The 12,120-nt window shown below is 47.1% G+C and overlaps 1 protein-coding gene across 2 annotated transcripts in view; it reads left to right on the forward strand.

Annotated features, from left to right (window-relative positions):
* Positions 1-417: 417 nt before the first annotated feature.
* SLC45A4 (solute carrier family 45 member 4) overlaps positions 418-12,120 on the forward strand; it is a 79,898-nt gene continuing 68,195 nt past the window's right edge. Inside the window, exon 1 of one of the 2 annotated variants that reach the window (XM_040063081.2) lies at positions 418-554. The gene's annotated coding sequence lies outside the window, so the exon portion shown is untranslated. Of the gene's footprint in view, positions 555-930; positions 1,122-12,120 lie in introns of those variants that run through there. The other variant, XM_040063025.2, reaches the window with a different exon arrangement.

The following is a 12,120-nucleotide window of genomic DNA, read 5'->3' on the forward strand; positions in this document are numbered from 1 at the left end:
CGGAGTCTGGATCTGCACAGCCCATGTGGGGCCTGTAACAGCAAGGTGCTGGTTTGAGTCAAAAGGCATCAGCCTGCAGTTATAAAGGCATCTCTGCTGCTTGTAAGGGTGCCCTTCACATGCCCTCCTCCACCTCATGTGGCTAAGGATGGGTTCCTGCCTACCCCATGGATATCAACACCATTTGCTTGCTTTTTGACACATCTAACAACACCAAATGCAGAGGAGAAACTCCTCTCCCTATGAAATTCATCCCCAGAAAATCCTGAATAGTAAAGCAGAGCAACTTGTGGACCAACACTTTTCCTCTGGGTCCTAAACCATCACATATATTTATTTTTTCTTTCCCTTGACTGAATATGTGCTGATCTCATTCATCCTGGGAAAAGCACAGGGTGTTCTCATCCCGGCTATACCTGGCAAGCTGCATACACTGTGACGGAGGGAGTGAACTTCTGAGCAGGCTCTGCAGGGGCTGCTGCCCGGCTTCTTGTGGCTCTTTTCTGGAGCGAGAGGCCGGCTTCTTCACCTGGCATTCGTGGGAGAGATGAAGGGTAAGTCAGCAAATCAGCTTCAGGCACTGCAGACATCCTCTGCTTTCAGCCATAGCACAATTTGCTCAGGTCGGGATTTGCTGGTAGCTGGGCAGAAAAACATCAACAGGGCTTTTTCTACTCTCTCCACCTCCTTTGGAGGGAGAAGAAAATGTTTTTAACGTGCTGCGTGGAGTCAGGTTGCAGGAGCCATGGTCCCCAGCACGGCTCAGCAAGCGCTGCCGGGGAAATCAACAGGGAACGTTGCTGATGCTATTTTAGACATCGGCAGAAAACGCCAGATAGCAACACCGAATTCGACGGGGCTGCACAAACCCCGGCGCAGCGGCAGCGGCACGGAACGCAGGGACCCGCTCCCGCCGATGTGTGGGCTGTCAGTTGATTTGTTGATACGTTTGCTAACCGCAACGTTGCTTTGACATGTCAGCTGGCGAGCCGGCGTCTGGATGCTTCGGTGCCATGCAGGCAGCTCCGTCTGAGCCCTGCGGAGAGCAGCTCAGATCCGCTGGCCGGGGTTAAAAATGAGCCGCAGTTAAGCTGTTGAAAGGGATCCGCGCTGCCGCCAACGTGAGTGCTCCGCGCCTGCCAGCGCAGGTGGAAGTTGCATGCCTGTCTCCAAGGGGGGATGCAGCTCTCGCCGGGTGATTGTCGGCTCCATCGGGAGCGTCCTGGTTTGCTTGCCTGGGAGAGGATGGAAAGAGGGCATCTTGCGGGACTGCTGCAGCCAGCGGTGCCGCTGAAGGCAGGGTGTGAGATTAAAGGCGGTATCTGAGCATAAAGATACCGCAACAACCACTGATTTAGGAATAATGCGTATAGCAGGGCTGGCTGCTGCAGGAAATGTCCCCTTTGTAAGACGGGCTGTTCGGAGCAAAAAGAGCAATTAATTGAATTCTGCTGCAGCTCGTTGTGGCCGGATTAATTTGGGAAGAGGATGCTTGCTGGCAGCTAAAGGAGGCAGCCTGGCAGAGGAGTTAAAATGCAGAATTACCAGACCAGGGTGGTGCTTTGAAATGGTACAATAATCCCAAGGCAGGGGAACATTGTTTGGTATGGTTTATCTTGTGAGATAGTCAGGAGCAAGGAGATCTTAGCTTAGAGGGCTACTCTTAATAAAATAAAAATTTAAAAAAAATATAATAAAAAAAAAAAACCACCCTAAGATTTTCAAAGACAGACCCTGTTTTGCAAAGCCCCGACACCCCAATGACAGGCACTGCTGATACCAGCTGTCCTGCTTGCCATCTGAATTCCAGGCCTTCCCAGAAACGCTGTGAAAGATCAGTCACAGGGAAGTTTTTAATGCCCCAGTTTTGATTGTGGGTGCAAACACATGTCTGTTTTTGGGGAGAAGGGACACGAACTGCTTGTTGTACCCCAAACCTGGCTGTGCAGCTAAGGAATTACTGCAGCTGTGATGATGAGTGTTAGGCTGGGCTGTGCTTTTAAAAGGACAGCCTGGCTGGGTTTAACATGGTGATCCCTCCTGGAGGTTTCAGCGCTCATGGTCTTGGGCATCCCATAGATAAAACTGGTGCCTGTTCCTCAAAAGCTAGTGTCAAATGCCTGGTGCTCCCATAGGACCTCCTGCATGGACACAGCAAGGGCACGAGGTCTGAGTTGATTTGCAGCTCCAGCTGGGGTGGCATAGTGAAAATGCCATAGACGGCGACTTGGCAGGGTTAATTTGGACAGGATAGGGATTGGAAAGGCAGGAAAATAGCAGCGAATCTTCTTGGAGAGAAGGTGACCAGGGACCAAAAGGGAGAGATGGCATTGGTGTGTGCTGGGACAGGTCTGGGATGTGAAGGGGATGAGGGTTTGTGATGGCAGGGAGTGCTCCCTGTATTAACCCATCACTGTCTGTACTTGTCAGCAATGGACAAAGCCACAAATGAGAGATATTGTGTGTTTGCAAGAAAAGGGGAATTTGCTCCTTCCCCATTTCTCTATTAAACTTGCATTGCAAACTGCCTTAGCTCTCCTTCCAGAGAGAAAAGAGCAGTTGCTGTGAAGGCTTATTTTCTTTAAAACAGTAGCACAAGGAACCTAAAGCACAACCTTCCTCTGATATAACCTTACTCTGGTCTCATTCCCAACAGCTGCTTCAGGACTGACCTGAACCAAACTGTTCAGCAGTGCAAGAGCACATCCTCTGCAGAACCAGCAGCCTGCTTTGAAGGGCTATTCATTTTACTTCCTTAAATTTACTGTTTGTATCATTTTGTTTAATGCTCTTGAGGAAAAAGGGCCCTCTCTACCGAGCAACCCTATTAAAACATCCCTATTAAACCTCACCCCATGAAATCACAGGGGCTGGCTGGTGCTAGTGGCAGCCCTGCTGATAGTTCTAGCCTTGAAGGTTACAGGAACCAAGCACAGACCAATGTTGTTGTTGTCAAAGGCTGGGGGTCTGCTGGTGCAAAAGCAAGAACAGTGTGTGAGGGAGGGCTTACAGCTCTCTGGCTGGCAGGAGACATTTCAGATGTCTTTTTCCTTCAGGCTTCTCCTAAGGTGAAAAAGGAGATGGAGTGAAGGCTGTACCTTTGTGACTTGTTGACAGAGGTTGGGAGGAGGTTCCAGTTAACATCTGGGCATTTCTGTAATTTAGTTCTTTCAACAACTAATGCTGGTTCATGATCTGTGGTCTCAGAAACCTCTTTATCCACCTCTGAGACACAGTCATTTCTTTTCTCAGCAGGGATCAGAATCCGATTATCACTTGCTATTGACATGGGCATAGCATTTCATCCCACATTCCCACCATAAAAGGATGAAGCTCCACCAGTAAACTGATCCAGACCACCCTATTCTCCTGGGCTGGCATCCACAGGGTGCTTTTCTCTGCCATGGAGCCCTGTGTCAGTGTAAGCTGCTCTGAGAACATGGACCCAGACCCAAAACTGAGTGAAGGCAAGGGCCTCCAACACCCCAGAGCAAGGAGAATTGTATCACACGCACAGCAAATATTTTGCCAGTGGCTGCACCATATACTGAAGCAACCACACAGCCTCCAGCCCTGATACAAAACCACTGACCTGAACTGCAGCCAGATCATTTTTCTTATGAGAATGCACCATTCTTGAGCAATTTTTCCAGCACATCCCACGCAAACAGGTTTTCTCTGAACACTGCACGGCAGCATTTACCATCTCATGCCAGCTCTTGTTTTTCCCTAATCGCAGGGGTTGGGAGGGCTCTCACGTATCACTGGTGTGTCTCTGCTGGTGGGCACAGATTCTGAGGGTCTATCCTCATGGAAAATCGGGCACTAAACCACTTCATGTCACCAGTTCTGCTGAAGACAGAATTACAGGATGGTTTGGGTTGGAAGAGATCTTAAAGATCATCTATTTCCAACCTTAAGTTAGACAAGGTTACACCTTTCTGCAGAAACCTGAGACCCTAGACCTTGCACATACACACTAGTCTAATAACCCATTCTTCATCTTCTCATCTCTGCAACAGCCTTTCCAGGAAGGGCACATTGACTCTTCCCCACTGGCATGATGGGGTTGCAGAGCAGTGTTGATCCTTCAACACTGACACTAACTACTGTTGTTTGGGATATTATGCTAAATTACCTGAATTCTTGGTGTTAAAAAGGAAATGTGGAGGGAAATGGATAGTGTCTATAAAGTCTCTTCTGACCCAGTGTATTTTGTGCCCACTCTGACCTGGAGTTTAAGCTACTGTGGAAGCAGAGAGATTTTAAGGTAATTTTTGGCCCAATTTATCAACTTCTATTGCACAACAGCACCTCAGGGCAGCCAGGGTGTATCACCAGATACATTAACTGGATTTTAGTGGTGAGTGATGGCCATGCACTATTTGTTCAAACCAAGAGAAAGAAATGGCCAAAATCCCTCTCTTCCCACATGGCAGAGATGGAGGGATGTTTCTACAGGAGCAGCTCTGCTCCTTGGCAGACACTGCTTTTTGATCCAAGCTTGCAATCTCCTCATGTCCCTCATTTCTGTATGCAGCAGGGAGGATGAAGCAAAAGCAGCCGTGCTTCTTCCACTTGTCTGGCCTGGGTACCCCATACACTGATCTGATGGGAAGAGCAGGGCAAAAAAGGTATTTATCCAAGATGATCTAATTAACATTTCCCATGCTGTCTCATTTGGTAAGAGACTAACAATCTATTTATCCCTTGATCACCCTGAAAATTTGAACATCAAACAACCAAAAAAAGAGCAGAAATTCGGTATTTTCCTTTATTTGTAATGCAATGCACTAAATAAAGTTCAGAAATGGGAAATGCCCAGGGAAAACCTTTTCATCATATAATTTTACACGAGAGAGAAAAAGCAAACCCAATAGACGTGGATTCAGTGGATAAAGAGGATTGAGCCCTGTCCCTGTGCAGTGCTGGAGTCAGTCTGATCAACCTCCCATGTCTCCTGCACTTGTCCTGACAGACCTATCTGAGGGTATTTGAGGTATTTCTTACCTAATTGTCAGGCATAGAAGCAGCTTCTGTCTGGGATCAGGACTGTGCCATTAGCTGGGAACTCCTGGGGTTGATTCCTGTGTTCCCAAACTTCAAGCAAATACCTGTTGGGAGAGGGAGAGAATGAGCTGGATGGTAAACCAGGTTCTTCTTGCCATCGTCAGAAGATTCCGTGTGCTTTGGAAGAGAGGCAAGAGACTTTAGGAAAACAGTTCTTATATACACAACTCTACAGAGAAAGCAACAATCAGCACAGCTTAACTTTAGCAACCTACAGAATTCACAGCAGTGGTGCTGCACTGTGGGGCTTGGCATGATACGTGAAAAAGTGGCCCCAAGAGTGAAAAGACATAGACAATGGCCAATATATTATGCAGTTCTCATCTGAGCATCCCAATTCCCCCTCAGTGAGCTGTGTTAGGCTGCAGAGCAATCTGTAATTTGGCAGTGATGACGGAGATGCTCCTGGCATCCATTTTGACCAGCCTGTTGTGCAGCCGGGTCTGCAGAGCCTGTCTGGGTGCCCAGGAGAACAGAGGCCTCTCCTGCAACTGGGCAAGAGCTGCGGCTCTCCACACATTGGACAGGGTCCACTTCAGCCTCTGGCACAAAAGCCCTGGGAGTAATGGAGCCAGGGTCACATCGCCTCTTTGTACAGTCTGGGCAGACACATCCAGGTCACTCACTCCAGACAGCATTCATGACCTGTGTCTTTGCTGTTTTCCAGTCGCCCAGAGGGGAGCTCAGAGCCTTGGCAGCAGCCCTGTCACAGTCCCCAGGGTCCCTGGGCTGTCCTGCCTGCTGAAGCATGGCTGGAGCGTGTAGCAGCTCAGGAACTTGGGAAGAGGCCACCACGTCCGGCTTGGATGTGATGTGCCTCACCCCACGGTGCCTTTTGGATTTATTTAGGCACTCAGCTCATTCTTCAGTGGCTGAAGGGAGAATCCAAGAACAGGATTTAGCTGTGGCTCACCCTCCCCTTCTTCTCCTCAGTCCTCTAGAAAGAATAAATGCTAAAGAGAATTAAGGTCATCCACGGCCAGGGCAAGCCCATGCTAATCCCTCTCTGGAGTCTTGGCCGAGCCCAGCATTCAAGCCCTGGGAAATATTAGGAAATGGATAATAGAGCAGGAAATGCCAGATTTTGGTAGCTGTGAAAAGGAGAGACACACAATACCCATGCCATAAAGGGGAGGTTTCCCTCTCCTCCCAGGCTATGGATGCTAGAACTGAATGGACACGGTGTCCAAACTGGGTGAAAAACAGACCGTGCCACTCTTCTTGTGGGGCTTACAGGTAGGGGCCACACTGGAAAAAAGCCAATGGCTTGAGAATGACTTTCACATTCTGTGCCTACCCCTCCTGTACTTGCTCTCATGGAATTTTCAGTGGGCACCCTTGTATGCATCTGAGAGGGAAAGAAAACCTGTCTGATAGTCCATTGCTCTAGCAGACCTTCCCTTTTATTTCTGAGCCCAGCTGAAAAAGGACTTCTCTCTGCCATCCTAGAGAAAGAACTGAAAGTGCATGATAAGCTGAAAAAGATGAACTTGCTGCAACCAAACCCGACACCTTCTGCAACATCTGAGAGACCAGAAACTTTGTTCACTTTGTTTTTACACAACTGATCAATTGAAACCAATCAATGGAACACTGGGGGTTTGGCATGTTCCTGCCTGATCCCAGCAGCAGCCCAGAGCTGGCTTCCATGCTAATACACATGAAAGCACAGATCCTCCAGTGACATCTGATCCTCCAGAATATCTCATGGATATCTAACTATTATCTAAAGCCCAGACTGGATAAAATAGAGTTTTTGATATCCCTTTCCTCCCAAACCTTCTCCCTAAATCTTCTCAAAACACAATGGGCAACAAGATGGTTTATCTGCCATGCAGGCAGCTGCTCCGGATGCCACTTCATACTTCTCCTTCAAAGCCCATGAATTTAGGCTGCAGTTAAACCTTGCAGAATTTTTCAAGCCCAGCTTCTCAAGCCCTGCAGGTAAATCTCTTGCATATCTCTTCCTTTGTCTGTTACTAAATCACTTCTCATGGGCCCTGATCACACTTCACTCTCACTCATTTATGATACCACCAGGGAGATTTTTCTCTTAACCTTTTTTGTTCTGTTTCTCAGGCTGTATCCCTTCACTGGTTCATCCCTTCCCATAACACCAAACTCAGGTCTTTGTTCTCAATGCCCTGTGACTGCTCTGTCCATAGCCCTTCCCACCAATCAGCCCACAATGGTGGCCAACCTCCTTTCTATCACATCTTTGGAAGTGTTCCTCAAAAAACATCCAAAAATCAGTCTCTGGTAGAAACCCATCTTTGCTCCCAGTATCTGCATACTGGTCATGTTGCCACACAACACACTGGCAAATACCACTTTCCTTCTCCATGTTCCCATCTGTCTGAGCCACCCATTTTCCTATGTCTTATTCTTGGAATAGCAAGAGGATTTGTTGCGTAGCACAGCTCAGCCCAGCTGCAGCTTCTTGTCCTATGGCAACAGGAACCAGGAATAATAACAGCAAGGTGATGACTCATTAAAACCAATAACCTCAATAATTAGACTTACTTAACTTTTCCAATTGTATAAACAGCTGAGAAAAAAAATTAGAATCTTATGCTTTTCCAATATTTTTCCTTCTTCCAGTTTCTCACACAGAAATTGTCAGTATTGGGCACTTGTCACAGTGAACTTTCCTCTCTCTCCACACAACAGTAAATTCATGGAGTGAAGTGAAATGTTTGTTTTGTCCATATTCTGTGAGTGCTGAAGACTCTCCAGCATGTCTTTGCTCTGAGCAAGGAGACCAGCTGCAGCCCTGCCCTAGTGCCAACATTGTTCTAGCTGCTGTTGCTATAGGAAAAAAACCAAGGGCAGAACTGTCCAAGTTTCAAGTTCCTGAAAAAAATCTGTTTAAGTCAGCAGGGATAGAATCTGGATGCAAATTTCTCTCCAGATCTGATGCTCAATGGGTGCTATTTACCACTTCATTCAGCTGCTACTGGTTGAAGCTGTGTCCTGATACAGCCTCTTCTCTGCTCCCCCTGTGACCTTCCCCTCTCTAAATAACACTTCCCTGCCCATTGCCTCTTCTCAGAGGCAGAGAAAGAGGCTTGGACCAAGGAAAAATCTGCCTATGGGATTAACAGAGGGTGTCTGTGGAACAAGGAGCCATCATAAGTAGGACAGAACTCAGAGAGCACTGGAGGGACAGGTAGCCTGGGGGCAAAACACTGCGACAAACTATCTGGTGAGATAAGGAGCAATCAGGCTGGCAGGGGGTGGGAGAGAGGAGGCAAGGAACCAGGGAGGAAGATCTGAGAGGACTGAGATGAAAAGGGGATGAAGAGACCAAACTGCTAAGAGAGATGGACATCATCCCTGAGGTGAGCCTCACACTCCACTCCTCTTTCTCACGCTTTGTCCCTGCAATTTGGGTACACCGGGACCTTGGGCACACCAGGACCTTGTGTTTAACATTGTCCTCCTTTAATTGCAAAGGATCTCAGTCCCCTGTAGCTGGTGTGGCTGCAGAACCAGCACTGCCCTGGGAACGGCTGCACTGACCCCAGCAGGGCAACTGCCCTGATGCCAGCATTGACGGAACCTTAGTATGGATCAGACCTCAAGACCCTGACTGTCAAACCTGCCTTACATACCTCACCCGGTCCCAAAAGCAGCACAGCAGTGAGTACAATAATATGGTGTTAAAAATGGAAAGTGCTTATGGAGAGAGATCAGCTCTTTGTGAGGCAGCTGTATGTTCTGGAGCTCCTTTTGATGCAAATGTGTGAAATTACACATTTATTGCAGGATTCAAATGTAGTCATGGCAACATGATTATCAAACAGTTGCATATGGAAGTGTAAATCCATATAGGTTTCTGGCTGGTGAGATTAAACTGCCCAGAGACAGAGCTCAATGTATTCCAAGCCCAGTCCCTCCGCACCCAAAAGGATTCATCTCCAGCTTCTGTGCCTGGGAAAAATTCCATTTCTTTGCATCCAAATTGGCTCCACTCAAGTGTGCCGAGCACCAAACCAGCGGAGAAGAGCACTAAACAGGCCAGTACCCTCAGCACAAAGGCAGCACCAGGTACCTCCCTGCATGCTGCTGCATGGCATGACCCTGTCCTGAAGGCTGGTTTGAACAAATTCCTTTGCTCAGCCTTGCAAGGGGCAGGGACAGTTCAGCCAGGAGCTGTATCTGCAGAGCAGGTTTCAGTTACACCTTGAGCATCATCAGGCTGTATTCATAGAGTTCCTGGGCATGAAAACCGGCTGGGCAGCCAATGGCACCCCCTCATCCACGGTGTCCTCATGTGACAGCGATCTGGTGACACGGTGACATCTGAAGAGGGGACAGCAAAGCTGGCATGTGGACTGGCTCTAAGGAGGAAAGGGCTGTGCCCTTATAGCCTCAAAACCGTGACCTTGATGGCCATTCCTTGGAAAGAGGGCCCATCCATTAATTTTCCGCAGCTGTCATTTCCAGCTGAGCCGCAGTGTCACAGCCAAGGAAAGTCAGGCAGAGCCTCCTCCCCTGGATACACAGCAGGCTCTGACACCTCATGTAACAGTGTCCGCACATAGACCGGCCTCAGCTCAGGGCCCTGGTGTGTCTAGAGTGATGAGTGATGAATATCATCAGGTGGACTGTGAAACAACAGGGGAAAAGGGAAACAAAAAGAGAAAAAAGAAAAAGAGGAAAAAGAAAAATAAAAGTAAAAGAGAAAAAATAAAAAGAAAAAAAGAAAAAGAAAAAGAAAAAGAAAAAAAGAAAAAGAAAAAGAAAAGAAAAGAAAAAAAAGAAAAAGAAAAGAAAAAGAAAAAGAAAAGAAAAAGAAAAAGAAAAAAGAAGAAAAAGGAACATGCACCCCAGCATGGAAACAGACTGGTGGGAAGGAAATAGAAGTTTTAAATAGACACTAAAAGATTGGCAGAATTTGGCTGTAAATGAAAACAAAGTAGTGGAAGGGCAGAACTTTGTCCTTGTTTTGCATTTTTTTTCCAGAGACTTGATGTGACTCTTTCACTGAGAAACACAAAAGTAGGGCACAGTCCTGCAGAATGCACCCGGGGGTATCCACAGTCCTGAGGTTTGGGGATCTGCAGGAGCTCTGGCATCCCTCTGGTACCAGTGGAAAAGCAGGTTATCTCAATAATGTGGTGAGCAGCTTAGTGGGACACCTAAAGAATCTGATGGCAATGCCCCTGAGCCATCATATAGGAATTCACAGGATGGCTTCTCAATAGGATGTTCCTATAATTAATTAACCTCTGGTCCTCATTTCCAGCAGGAACATCTCTTGTTTCCAACTCCAGCAAATGGCCCTAATAGATTTGACAGCCTGCTTTCACCTGGCACCTTCTTCTACTGCAGGTATTTCTGGGTAAAATCCCTTCTCACCCTCCCTACTGCAGAATAAACACCCTGAAGCTCCACCACACTCCTGTTTCCAAACCTGTGAAGTCCCAGATGGTCCATCAAACATCCTCTTCACTTTCTCTGCATCGTGAGACTTTCTAGCAGAACTTCTTTACCTTTTCTCAGGGACTTTTTAGATAGTCCTGTTTCAAAGTGGATTTTTGGGTTGGAAAAAAATATAGGCTCTTGGCACTGAAGACAGACCTTTCACAGTAAACATGAGGCTTTTGATTTTAAAAGTGACAAACGATGTTTCTTAAAAAAAAATAATAATAATAATAATAATTTTCCCCAGCCTGTTTAGAAAATAAAAAAACCCTATTGCTGTGCTAATTGCTATTACCAAATGATTTTCATATCATCTCCCACCTATGGCCACATAGATACAGGTTGTGCAAATGGACTGGGCATTCCAGGCTGCATCAGATCAAGTATCAGATTTCTGGTTAACCATGAATTATCACTAAAAAAATAAAGACACCACAGCCCTGTTGTTAATGCTGCCCGAGTCCCATGACTTGGGAGTGCTGTGCTGTGCTACCACAGCATCTGCTCCCCAAATTTGGCCTCTGCTCCTTGAGAGAATGAACCACACCTCCCTAAGAGGGGAGGTGAAGCTGTTGCTCACTCACATCTCCTCATTCCCCTCGCTTCAGTCCTTTCATCTCTATGCTATATTAGCATTCTGGAGAGCACTAATAGGTCTGAAGTGGCTTAAAGCCATTTTCTTTATTGCTGGATTAGTGCTGGAAGGGTATGAAACTGCCGGAGCTCGGCTCGAGCAGGTCCAGAGCTTTCTGCTCCAAGTAGACAGGAGTGCTCAGAGCCCCAGCCCTGCCTCGTGCAGCACAGCTCACTGCTTTTATGAATGGAGTTAAAAACATCACACTCTGTGAAGCTGTTGCTTAGAAGCCTTTTTTTTCCCCTGGTGTCCTGACTGCTCCGGCCAATACAAGCCCCGGTGCTCTGGAGCAGGGCACAGCAAGGAAGTGGGGAGGAGAAGCAAAGTACAGGTTCCATGTCTGTTCCCTGCTTGCTTTTAGTTGAGCAATTATACAACTCCAGATCTGTGATTATTCCTGGCAAGGTTTGTTCATCTCATGGGAGACTTTTGGAACAACACGGTGCTTTTGTAGGGAGTGTCAACCACCAGGCGAACCTGCCTTCCAGATCAGATTTTTTTTTTTTTTTTTAAATATGTAAGTAATTGTTTCTTTACAGATTGGTCTTTGCCTTTTAATGACTCACATTTCTACCTTGTCAGCTTTCAGTATGGGCCCTGCCCTCCCTCCCAGTGCTACAATCCTCCCAGATCTCACCCACAGTGCCAGGTCACACCAGGTGAAATCCTGAAGAATGAGAATCCATTTTGTCGGCGCCCTGTCCACATGTTCTGTTTACAAGGGCTGCTTTTTGGGGGCTGCAAAAACTACGGGCACAGCACTCAGAAGGCATAAAATCAAGGCACAAACCTGCCTCTAAAACACTGAAATGGGGGTCTGTCTGTGGTTTCTTTTTTCGACAAACTCAGATGCATTTTCATGGCAATGGTGACAGATTCTCATCCCTAGTACTGCTGCTGTGCCAAGAGTCTCATTCCCACTCCAACCTCCTGAGGTGCAAACATGTTTTTCAAAATAAAGAGGAAGGATGCTTAGACACCCCTAA

The sequence above is a fragment of the Hirundo rustica genome, chromosome 1, assembly GCF_015227805.2.
Source record: "Hirundo rustica isolate bHirRus1 chromosome 1, bHirRus1.pri.v3, whole genome shotgun sequence".
In the NCBI taxonomy this organism is placed as follows: Eukaryota; Metazoa; Chordata; class Aves; order Passeriformes; family Hirundinidae; genus Hirundo; species Hirundo rustica.